This window comes from Ctenopharyngodon idella, chromosome 11 (assembly GCF_019924925.1).
Source record: "Ctenopharyngodon idella isolate HZGC_01 chromosome 11, HZGC01, whole genome shotgun sequence".
In the NCBI taxonomy this organism is placed as follows: domain Eukaryota; kingdom Metazoa; phylum Chordata; class Actinopteri; order Cypriniformes; family Xenocyprididae; genus Ctenopharyngodon; species Ctenopharyngodon idella.
The window spans coordinates 23,134,441-23,147,541 of NC_067230.1; the positions used below are offsets into that span (position 1 = coordinate 23,134,441).

A 13,101-nucleotide genomic window follows, 5' to 3' on the forward strand; every position below is an offset into this window, starting at 1 on the left:
TCATTTTTTTATGGATGGGTGCATTTTTTTTTTTTTTTTGTCTTTAAAATTTGGGCTGCCATTCGCAAACATTAAAAACCTTGGAGGATTAAGGATATTTTTAAATATATCTCTGATTATGTTCGTCTAAAAGAAGATAGTCATATTCACCAGGATGGCTTGAGGGTGAGTAAATCATGGGATATTTTTCATTTTTGTGTGAACTATCCCTTTAAACCAATATTTCCAATATGTTGTGAAGCGTTTACTACAGTTGACCGAGTGGATCGATCAGGTAGTCCGAGCTGGTGCGATTGAGTGGAGGTCTGGACTAATCTGTATATTCATAATTCCGCATATACTAAATGAAGCAAGTTACATTCAAGCTATTTTAAGGCATGAATAAATTATTTTCATAGGAAAAAATGTTTAAATATGTAATTTTGATTATCAAAGATGAGTTTTAGAGGGATACAATTATTGAAATGTTGATGTTTTCATAACTATTGGCAGGTTTTGTCCAATGTGTCAAGAGTCAGTAAAATGTTTGCTCTGTTCAACAACAACAACAAAAAAATCTATTTATGGAGCATGAAAAATTACATTAGATGTACATATATGTAAATACATGTCAAATAAATGACTTCGGTCTTTATTGATACTTAAATATCTCAATCTGCCTTTACTATCTAAAAGCTGCACTCTTTCTCCTCACTGTCTTTAATCTGTTCTATTTTCTCTGTCTCTGCTCCCTTATTCTCAGGTATACTGTAGGTGAGCCAGGTTACCCACAGTTCATCTGGCTCTGTGCCTCTCAATCACAGAGCCGTCTCCGCGGGTGGAAAATCTGTCAGTGGGGGCCGCTCCGCCCGCTGGAGATTGATAGCTGTGGCCTTAGCTGCTGCAACTCTGCCACCACGGTCCAACAATTTTACATATTAATTTATGTTCTGCTGGGTTGTAATTGAGAGAGGAGGAGGGGGTGGGCTATTTGCAGAGAGATGAATGCCACCATCTCTATGATATATGACCCTTTCATCACCTTTTGTAAGGCTTGTTTAAACAGGGCATGTATACGTTGCCTTCACAGGTGAGTAAAATGGGGTCATGTTTGCATAAAAGCCTAAATTATGGGTGGAGTTATGCTGCTGTGGAGAGGATAGAGGATAGGATTATGGGCGGAGAAATAACTGAATAGAAACTTGGTGATATATTGAAACACTATGATTTATTTTATAGCTGTATTTGTTAGGATGTCCAGTCAGTGTGAATGAAAGGTACTTAACGTGTGAACTTTTGCCCAATATGAAATTTAGCGTTGAAAATGTTTGATTTATTATATATAAAAGGAACATTCTCAGGAAACTGTAAAATTTGTGCCACAAAATTATTATTATTTTATTTGAAAAGGTTATGGTTGAACTTTCAAGAATATTTTTCCTCCTCATGCAATATTCAGATTTATGGTCAACATAAAAATATACATTTTTCAATGGGTTATTTCAGTGGTTAGCTCAAATAAAAAATATCTGATTACAGATTAGATAGCTACTGTATGCAAAGTACTAAGCCTAACTACCAATAGTGATACAAAAATATAAATAAATATTATTGTATATTATTAAATATTAAAATTAACATTGCTATGTTAATTTAAAATATTAATATTGATTGATGTTTATATTATTATATTAATATTTGAAAAGTTTTATCCTTGTTAGAGCCTCCCATGCCGGCGGACCCGAGTTCGAGTCCCTCTGAGAGCGGGCGGTTTGAACAAGAGAGGTTACAATTGCATAACACCAGATTACTTACACTCTGTATTATTGTGCGTTGTGTCAAAAACAGTATGTTTTTTTTTGTTGTTTTTTTGTTTTTAACAAAGAACTATTGAGCTTGATGGGGCCAATATAAGTGTAAACATAATGAAATACTGATAAATACTTTGCTTGAACTATATGGTCATTTGATTGTCCAATTCCAATTTCTTTTTTTTACTCATTCACATATTAAATATAAAAGGTGATAAATGGAGACATGCAAATGACCAAATTCATATTGCAACTCCATAATCTAATGAGAAGCAAACAATTAATGTTTCATTTTTTAAAATCTCACACAAATCAGATCATTTTCAGATATTCAGGGACTACAAAACCAAAGTATAATCAGTAAAAAAGCACTTTCTCCTTCATCGAAGTGCAGGTCTTGGAGTTTTGTGTGTTCGATCTAGATGTATTTTACAGTGAAATCTGGATGATTCTTTGTCTCAAGGCCTCTCTGCATAGTGAAGGTCAAACACTAGGTAGCGGAGAGAGCCTTGAAGTCCTCATTGACTAAGAAAGTGTGTGCTTTGTTCTTGCACTTCTCAATGTCATCTGGCTGGATAATCTACGCCACAGTTTTTTCCGCCCTTTGCTTGTGCTGTCTTCTGCTGATGTAATTACAAATAAAAGTGTGGTCCAAGGCTGCTGCAGAAACATTGATGTAAACTGTATAATTAAACTCACTGTCTTGTACGTGCACATGTTGCGTTTGTCCAAAGGTGTTAAGTTTCTATAAGTTTCTATTAGATTTTAGGGTTAGGTTACAGTGAAGCACTTTAAATGGAAGTGAATGAGGCCAATCATTTAGCATTAAATACTCGCTGTTTCAATAGTATAGTGTGTTTACATGGTTTTAGTGTGAAAAAAAGACTTACCTTTTCTGTGTCTTACTTACAACTTTTTTTACCATGACAACACAAGTGCCTACAACCTTAAAACGACCATAAAAAAGCTAAAAACAACTTTACAGCTCATAATACACATATTTAACAGAATAATTAATATACACTATTCGAAAGTTCAGGGTTGGTAAGATTTTTTTAACGTTTTTGAAAGAATTTATTTTAAATTAAGTACCTGTATTTTTTGTTGTTGTTTAAAATAGAGTAAAAACAGCAATATTGTAAATTATTATTTCAATTTAAAATAACTATTTTCTATTCGAATATATCTTAATATTTAATTTTTTTTTCTGTGATGGCAAAGCTGATGATTTGGTGTTGAAGAAACATTTATTATCAATGTTTAAAATATTTTGTGTTGCTTAATATTTTTGTGGGTTAAATGATACATTTTCAATAAATGTAATGCATCCTTGCTGAATAAAAAATATAAATTTATTCCAAAAGAATCGTACATATCCTAACCAGACGCGACGCCGCGACACGCGAGAAAAGGTATCTTAAATTCCATGTTAATCGGAGTTTTTGTCCTAACTAGCCGCGATGGCGACACGCGACGATTCTATTTTAGAAACGGTTTCTATTTCTCTGCGACGTCGCGGCTGGAACAACAACACCAAGTATGGCAATGATAATCTTAGGTACTGTTTATGCACTTTATTTAATGTTAAAAGCGTCTAATGTTAGTTTGAACATTATTTTGCATGTGTATTTTATAGACATACTGAAAGCAACAATGGACAATTCACCTCAGATCTTCAAAATAAATAAAAGGAAAAAAGAACGTTCAAACTGTCAACTCATTGTGAACAGACAAGTGTATTCTATGACAAAAATAGTTTCAGTGACTCAGTATGTATTTTTAATAATGTTAAAATGGTGTAATATTCATGAATTTTATTATGTACTTATCCATAGAGTAGGCCTACTTCAGAGATGACGTGTTTTTGTAGGCCAACCCGGAAATTAGCTGCGCACGGTTTCCCTCGATCGAAAGCCTATGCATTTTTCCCATAGACTTTTGGAAAATCACAAAAAATAAGCTCTGTGTTTAACAAAGGGTTATGACACTTACATGTTTTGTCTATCAAGATGATCTTTACAAGTTAACACAACATTGATACATTTTGAAGCCTAAAGTCGTCAGATATAAAAAGCTAACAAATGGACTACAGCACACCATGGTCACGGATCAAAGTCACCACCACCAAGCTTCCTCAAACTTTATTTAAAAAACAACTTTATTTAAAAACATGCTCGCTGATTATGATCTGCACTGTGTATGAATACTTATCCACTTTTTCATGAGAAATGCTGTCCAAATGTCCTGTTTGTCATGATGACGTCTAAAGTCCCTGCCAAAGGAAGTAGTCCCTTTTAGCAACTTGTTAGCAACCGCCGTTTTTAAGACACAATAAAGGTTTAAATAATCACAAGCGGGTTATAACTGGTGTGTTTTATGTCATAGATCAAACGTGAAAATATTTAGAGGCTTTGTTAACCACAGACCTTATTTCAGGTGATTTAGCAAAAACCCATTCAAAAAACCCATAGACTTGTGGGCGATGGAACCGGAAGTCCTAAAATGCTAACTCACTTCCGGGTTTTGCATACAAAAACACGTCATCTCTGAGGTACACTATTTTGTAGCGAGTGCCAAGAGAGCCCGCCCATGGTCTCTTCTGATTGGCTGTGATTTTTGATTGACTTTATCACAAACTGCTTGTCGCTGAAATCTGATCGCATCGCATTTGGTTAGGACAAGGTGTAAGTGCTTTGTAAAATTGTAAGCTTTTTTGTAAGATTTCTGCTTTAAAATTGTAAGATTTCTGCTTTAAAAATTCTACAAAAACTGGCCACATTGACTTCCATTTTAAGTGCCTCACCATAACTTGGCCATCTACATTATGTCACAAAATCTGTCGATGGAGCTTAAATTGTATTAAAGCCCAAATATATCTTTAATACTGCTGCTGAAATCTTCAAAACATTGAAAAATTGAACATCAAAACAGCATTTGCAATCTGGAGAAAGCTATCCATTAGCATTCAATACCTGATCGTGCATGATGTTAAGAAACTAAATATGACATTGTGTTAAGAAACTAAATATAGTCAATTTTGATTTCATTTACATTTTAAAGAGAGTCTGTTTAATGCATCTCTGTCTGACCGACGGAGCACAAGCCCAAACGTGAGCTTCAGCAGACATCTAGTCTCTTACTTTTTGTCTCTGCCTGTATCTTGGAAGCATGAATCTGAGCTGTCACCTGTAATAAAACTCATTTGCTGAACTGAGGATGTGAATAAGGACAGACAAGGTCAAGGCTGGGTGCTGGCGTAGGGGGAGCTTTGTAGCGTACAGTAACATGATTAACTGATCTGATATTACATATAGTGTGCACTGTAGGCCTTTTTCAAAGGCTTTTTTTCTATATTCATATTCTCTCTCTTTCACTCTCTCATAAAAACAAGGCATGGAAATAAATACAGCGAGAGTTTTGATTAAATTCTCCTTGAAGAAAGTGCTTCTATAGCCTACATGCAGCCTTGAACATACTTACATCCCTTAGGACAAACACATTGTAGACGGACGCGGAAAACACAGAAAAATGACAGTTTAAGGGAAAAACCTTTTAATGAGTGTGTTTCTCCTTTCAGACCTGTCCAAGGCTCAGTTTGAAGGAGGAGAGAAAGAAAACATGGTAGTAATGAGAAGAATGAAAAGGGTGTCCTTCGATTTGATTTGAGGTCTCCAGTCCTTGCTCTCCTCACCTTTGTGTTAGTATCATCTTATGTCTCAGAAATTACTTTATGAACCCATAAAAGACACTTGGGATTTTTGCAAGATACATCTGTTGGGTCACGTTGAAGGCTCAAACATTTCCGCTTTGAATTATTTTCTCAATAACCTTCATTGCTTCATGTCGTTGGTCTTTGTGGTCTCACTGGATTGTCAATGGAGTCCAAAGGAGATTGTAAGAATCCCTTTGAGATCAAGGCTGGAGTTTTGTGCTTGACTATCAAAGATCCCAAAGGGGACACACTGCCTCCAATGGACATAAAACCTTCAAAAGCCTTTGGTAAGTCAAAACATATTGTCACAAGTCTTGCTTTCTGCTGTTGCCACATTTTGTTGAATGCACTGCATGTTTGTTTGGAGCGATGTGTTTAAAAATGCTTGTTACAGTTTTAATTGAAATTACTTAATTAGTAGACAATTTTTGTTGGGTTAACTTGGGTTTGGATTTGACTTGGACCAGTAAGCATCCATCCAGAACACCCTAGAAACCGCATAGCTACATGCTAAAAAGGAGTCATAGTAACGCCACGGTGGTAACCACACCAACACCCTGGCATAGTTGTTCCCAAACTGGGGACATCCAATCAAATTACCTCATCTTTTGAGGTCAAAACTGACATCATCATGCATGATAGGTTGCGTTCAGAGTCTGCTGCCTTGACAAATTTGCTCTACATTACTGCCATTCTCGACAATGTACCTTTAGCACTTAATAGCATAAGGAACAAATATAGACACAGACTGTGCTTCGATTTAAGACTAAAACTGTCTTTGATAAAACATACCCTCTGTGTTCTTGTTTCTAAGTTCTTGTTTCTGATGTTAATAATAAATTATACAAGAATGCTGAATGTTGAATGTTTTTCATGAATATCCATGATTGTAAGTGTGACATTGATTTTATACAATAGTTCAACAAACAAAATGGGAATATTAAGTGATGCTGACTACGTTTTAAACACAGTAGTGTCAGTATTGTTTGCTCTACTTTGCAACAAAATAATAGTTCTAATAGTTCCAAAAAAACACAGCAGAACTGTGAACGAATCTGCGGCTTTGAATGAGTCGGGAGAGTCAATGATTCAATGACTCATTCATAAATACACTTGCTTTGTTACTGAATAAATGAATGACTTGATGACTCACTCATTAAGACAGTGACTTGACATCACATACATGCTTTTTTAGTTAAATATTTAAAAGTATCACTTAGTTTTTACTATCATTTCATATTTCGCTATAAAAAAATTTTTATTTAAAACATTATCTCATAACATTATGTATGCCATTGTATTCTTGCTGCCTCTGAGCAGCATTAAACAAGTGTGTAAATACATCTAGATGCAGCTTGTGCCACTGCAAGATTTTGTTTGTACTGATTTAATTTAGTTGAAATTATTGATTTAGCTTAATTTATTGCTTTATTTATTATATTAATAATTAAAGATAGGGTATAGGCAATTTTTATATACACTTTTTGTTGGTTGAAACTCTCTTAACATCCTGATAGCAATCAATAATAGAAGTGGTCTAAATATTAAAAAATGCACATATATATTCTGTGGAAGTCTCAGGTCCCAAAAAATGTTCGTCCAATCATCGCATTTGGTCCGAATGCAATGATACATGCCTGAGCGTGTGTATTTCCATACCTCCGTGCAGCGCGCACCTTGCTCGCGCAGACATCACACGTCATCAGCGCGTTCTGTGAGGTTATGCAGAGTTGTAGACTGACAGCCAGAGAGCGCCAAAAACAAATAGCAGACCCCTTTTACAGTTCCTCTTGAACCAAAACAACTAGCTTATGAGCTGTCCATCCTCAGAATCGGATTTATGCGTTTCTGTGTCAACACTAGTATCATATCAACGGTGGTACAAGTCTGAGCTCTGTAAGTTGTTTATGTTCATTTTATTGTAATGTTATGTGCTTTTGAGACATGAGGTAATTTAACGCCGTCTCTCATCCATAGAGTGTAAAAAATGCTCTCGTCTCGTTAAATATCCATATTTAACAAGTTATGAAGTAAAATATCTAGCTTCCACCAGACCGCCTTCCGTATTCAACTTACAAAAAAAGTGTAACTGACGTCACATAAGTTGAATACGGAAGGCGTAGGACGTAGTGTAAGCATTTTGAACTGCGAGAGCATTACACTTTCTTTGTAAGTTGAAGTATGGAGTTTGTTTACGAGCTTCATACTCGTTGGTCCCGTTAACTGTCATTATAAAGCTTGGATGCGTCAGGATGTTTATTAAAGGAACACTCCACTTTTTTTGAAAATAGGCTCATTTTCCAACTCCCCTAGAGTTAAACAGTTGAGTTTTACCGTTTTCGAATCCATTCAGCCGATCTCCGGGTCTGGCGGTACCACTTTTAGCATAGCTTAGCATAGTTCATTGAATCTGATTAGACCGTTAGCATCTCGCTCAAAAATGACCAAAGAGTTTAGATATTTTTCCTATTTAAAACTTGACTCGACTGTAGTTACATCGTGTACTAAGACCAACGGAAAATGGAAAGTTGCAATTTTCTAGGCCAATATGACTAGGAACTATACTCTCATTCCGGCGTAATAATCAAGGAACTTTGCTGCCGTACCATGGGTGCAGCAGGCGCAATGATATTACGCAGCGTCTCTCACAAATGTCTCCATGGTTGCAAGGCACGCTCCCTGTGCAAGCAGGGGGTCACATGCGCTGCATAGTATCATTGCGCCTGCTGCAGCCATGGTACGGCAGCAAAGTTCCTTGATTATTACGCCGGAATAAGAGTATAGTTCCTAGCCATATCGGCCTAGAAAATCGCAACTTTTCATTTTCCGTTGGTCTTAGTACACGATGTAACTACAGAAGAGTCAAGTTTTAAATAGGAAAAATATTAAAACTCTTTGGTCATTTTTGAGCGAGATGCTAACGGTCTAATCAGATTCAATGAACTATGCTAAGCTATGCTAAAAGTGGTACCGCCAGACCCGGAGATCGGCTGAATGGATTCGAAAACGGTAAAACTCAACTGTTTAACTCTAGGGGAGTTGGAAAATTAGCCTATTTTCAAAAAAAGTGGAGTGTTCCTTTAATATAACTCCGATTGTGTTCATCAGAAAAAGAGTCATATACACCTAGGATGGCTAGAGGGCGAGTAAATCTTGTGGTAATTTTCATTTTAAAGTGAACTAATCCTTTAAATGCCTCATGGGGTACTCCACTCTACAAAGTTTGGGAACCACTGCCATAGCAACCACATATCAACATGCTAAAAGTCACTCAGAACACCCTATAACTGCATAGCAACATCCCAAGAGAGTGAGGTAGTTGTAAATAGCGAAACGTTTATACATGTCAACTGTTTTGCGATCAACCGACTGACAGTAACATCCAGTGACACAAACAACTCTACTTTTTTTCTCAAATATGGCCATTTTGAATTGAAAATATGCATTTACGTGATTGTTATAATCCCTAACTAAACTCCTAATTCTTTTAGGTTTATCAATGTTGAGGCAGGTCAGCACGGCAGAAGAGACGTAAAGGCAGACGTTATGATGAATGATGTTTCTTTGTGCGAGACCAGTTGTGATTACTTTTTCCGTTTTTGCCATTATTTGATTTAATGAGGACAACAGGAGAAGTTAAAAGTGACATCCAGGTTTTGAAAGTAGACTAATTAGATCATGTCAGAGCGTGTTTGTGTTCAAATCTGAGCTCTTTCAAGGCCTCAATGCAAATGATCAGAGTGGGCACTTTGTATCCCGAGTCCTTGGGCTGAGCAAACAAACCCCTTATGGATTGAATCTGGCATCTTCAATCCCTTTTTAATGATCTTCCATATTTTTTTCTGCCATCCTTGATGTGTGAATTCTAATCAATAACGTATTTTCATTTATATTTATGAAACATAGCGAACATGCCCTGTTTTGTTCACAGTTATTTGATATTTGTCCTCCGAACAAAGAGATAGCAAGCTACAATTTAAACATACTTTATTAATAAACCATAGATTATATTATATACAAATACACATATCTTGAAAGCCATTTTAGTGCATTTTGAATTTAGCTGTAAACATACACAGACACAATACAAAGAGAAATCACATCTTCCATACTGTAAATTAACAGTTAATATTCATGTAGCCTACGTAATCATATATAACAACAATTACTTAATATTTAATTTGTTTAATTCCTTCACAAAATAGTCCAATCTGACCAGCTCAACCTACAGTAATATGAAACAAAAACTTGGTTGTCACTATGTGTGGTGAGTTGGCCCACGTGATTTATGTTCCGTGCTTCAGAACTTAAGGGAACATAGTGAGCATCGATGCTCCCTGGTTTTCACAGTTCACTGTGGGACTTTTTATGGAGCAAACGTTTCAGAGCACTGGAAGGATTTTGTGATTGAGACAGCCCTTAAAATGGCCAACTCCATGATCAGTGCCCTGACTACTGAACTAGGGAGCTGATTGAGACGCATCCCTTGTCAACACAAATGTTTTATTACAGTGGCAGTGATCTCATTCCTGCCCTCTGGTGGAATCTCAAAGGAACAGCAGATGCCTGACATTACGTACCTAAAGAAACAAGCATCCAATTTCTCCTTAATAAATAGAGTCCATGTTTAATTTGATTTACTACTAAATAAAAGCATAAAAAAGCATACTATATGATAAATTAACATGTTCAACATGCAAGTCCTTTTAAAAGTCTTTTTCACACAGCAGGGTCACTTGTCCCATCATGCTGGTGTGGATGCCTTGAACTGGAGGAAGGCCCAGGACTTTGCAGAGTGGAAGATTCGTTTTATGACTGTTTTATGTGGTTTACTGATGATCCTGCGATCCTGTTTGGATGGCGTCTGGTATTCAGATATCCATCCTTCTCCACTCATGTCCTCAATGGACACAGATCTTCCTGATGAGATTTCCACCAGGCATATTGGATCCCTGGTTGTCTGAAGATGTTCGTCGCTTCCCATGCTCCACAGAGAAGTTTCACAAAACATCTAAGAAAAGAATAACATTGAAATAAAAACTGTTATTTGCGCTCTTGCTTGTGCAAGATATGTAGTTTCAAGTCAGATGCTGTCTTTTCTTCATTATATAGTATTCTATATAGGCTTACAATATAACAATATTTTCAATTAAGTTTTTCAATTTTATACTAATATGTGTATGTTTTCCTTGAAGCTTGAAATATTAATTATGTTTATAAAAAAAAAAAAAAAAAGTTTAGTAACTTGTATTAGACTTTTAACCACTGGGTGGCACTATGTTGCACACTAATAGCTGTTTCTTTGAGAAAAATCAGTATTCAAATGTCAAGACATTTTGCCTTATTGAAGATATGTACACACTAAAAAGTATAATCGTTCATATCTATTCGTTTAAATGACTGTAAACCGAAAAAAAATATGGAGCATCCGCACAAACAATCTTTATAAAATGAGTTTCTGTCTTGTAATCTCAAACAACAGTTATTGGGCTATCGTACAATGCGCAGAGAAAAGTATCAGGTCACACGTGACATTCGATCACAGCTCTTAAAAAAATACTGCTGAATAAAATGAATATAGGTAGCTATTTGATTTAAATTGCCACTGAATTAAAAACACACCCAGAAAAGTTACGTTTATTAAGTTTTTAGACAACAATTATAATAAACGTCTGCGCCCGTAAAACAAGCTTATCCTCACACAGATGTTTCATGTCCATGACTAATTTATTATATAGACCTAATCTATTATTTTAACCTAAATGGACTATCATAAGTGATTAATTTAAGATGGTCGGGAACTAGCCAATGATGCCAAAAATGTAGGCAGCTCACTAGGTCTAATTTGTCTAATTCGAAGTCTGACCTACTTTAAGAACTTTGCATTTGGAAATGAACACCTTCACTGTTTGCATAAAGGAAAAAGCTGACAGAAGCTGAAAAAAAAAAAACAATCAAATCTTACCTTGATTTTGTCCGATTGATTTCGCCTCGTCGTCTGTCAATGCGATGAATGTCAAAACACTGCGGCTACAGTCATCAAACGCAGCTTTTAAACTAGATTTTATTGCACCTGAAGGTAGATTCCCTGCACAATTAACCACTAAATGTAGAACAGGGAGTCCAAAGGTCTTCTGTAAACTCTTAAAAGAGACCCAAGGTGTCTTCTTATGGTGCCTTCTCAAGGATATGCCCAGACTTGCAACTGTGAGACGGCTTTTATTGCATCCACCTGCGTGCGGAGTTTTACAAGAGGAGTTTCCAGGGAAGTTTCCCTGGTCTGAACTTCCAAATTTCAGATTCTTCAAATGTCTCTTTGTCCTCCTCATTTCCAAGGTGGAAAATTCGAACTTAAACACAATACTATTATTCTTATATGGAAATGTTTGACAATATAGACTTGTAGTAACATTCCGTAACATTCTATAATGACAAATACAGGCTACTACGACATTTCAAGTAAACGTATGGTAGCCTATATAGTTTAAATATGTGGAGCATCATGCTTATGTGCTGATATTTATGATTTTATTTCCTGGCCAAAAAAAAGAAACCAATTTGACAAGTCAATACGTTCTGTGAGTTGGCCTGGCAACAGAATTATTGCAAGAAAATAAGAGACAAATGACGTTTGGAATGAGGAGGGTTAAGAGAATTACATTTAAATGAACAAATATAGAGGATAGATAAGTATTAATGTAGCATGTTCCTTAGTTTCAAAATATAATTAAAATCATGAAGCCCATTTTATTTTTGGTGCACTCAGGAAATCTGTTACTCTAGTAACAGACGACAAAATTGCACCCAGACAGTAGCTATTAAACAGAATTGGGTCACACTTTACATTATGTGTCCTTAAAGGATTAGTTCACTTTCAAATGAAAATTACCCAAAGTTTTACTCACCCTCAAGCCATCCTAAGTGTATATGACTTTATGACGAACACAATCGTAGAAATATTAATAATATCCTGAGGCATTCGAGCTTTATAATGGCAGTATGCGTTACCAAACGAGTATGAGCTGAAGAAAGTGTCTCCATCCAATATAAACATATTCCACACGGCTCCGGAGGGTTAATAAAGGCCTTCTGAAGCGAAGCCATGCGTTTGTGTAAAAAATCCATAGTTATGAAGTAATCTAGCTTCCGCCAGACCGCCTTCCGTATTCAAATTACGAAAAAAACGGAACTGGCGTCGCGTCAGTTCCGTAAGTTGAATAGGGAAGGCGTAGAACGTACAGCGTAAGCTTTTTGAAGAATACGGAAGGCGGTCTGGTGGAAGCTAGATATTATTACTTAGTAATTTGTTAAATATGGATTTTTTTTTTTTAAACAAACCCAACGCTTCGCTTCAGAAGGCCTTTATTAACCCTCCGAAGCCGTGTGGAATATGTTTATGATGGACGGATGTAGATAGAGACTTTCTTCAGCTCATACTCTGTTTGGTAACGCATACTGCTATAAAGCTCGGATGCCATATGATATTTATTAATATTTCTATGATTGTGTTCGTCAGAAAGAAGAAAGTCATATACACCTAGGATGACTTGAGGGTGAGTAAAGTATGGGGTAATTTTCATTTGAAAGTGAAGAAATCCT

At 36.1% G+C, this 13,101-nt stretch overlaps 1 long non-coding RNA gene across 1 annotated transcript; it reads right to left on the reverse strand.

The window, feature by feature from the left end:
• Positions 1-9,472: 9,472 nt before the first annotated feature.
• Positions 9,473-12,601, reverse strand: LOC127522941 (uncharacterized). The gene is made up of 2 exons (XR_007932781.1): positions 11,468-12,601; positions 9,473-10,513 (listed from the first exon to the last, which is right to left on the reverse strand). It is a non-coding gene; the product is annotated as an uncharacterized LOC127522941 (long non-coding RNA).
• Positions 12,602-13,101: the final 500 nt, after the last annotated feature.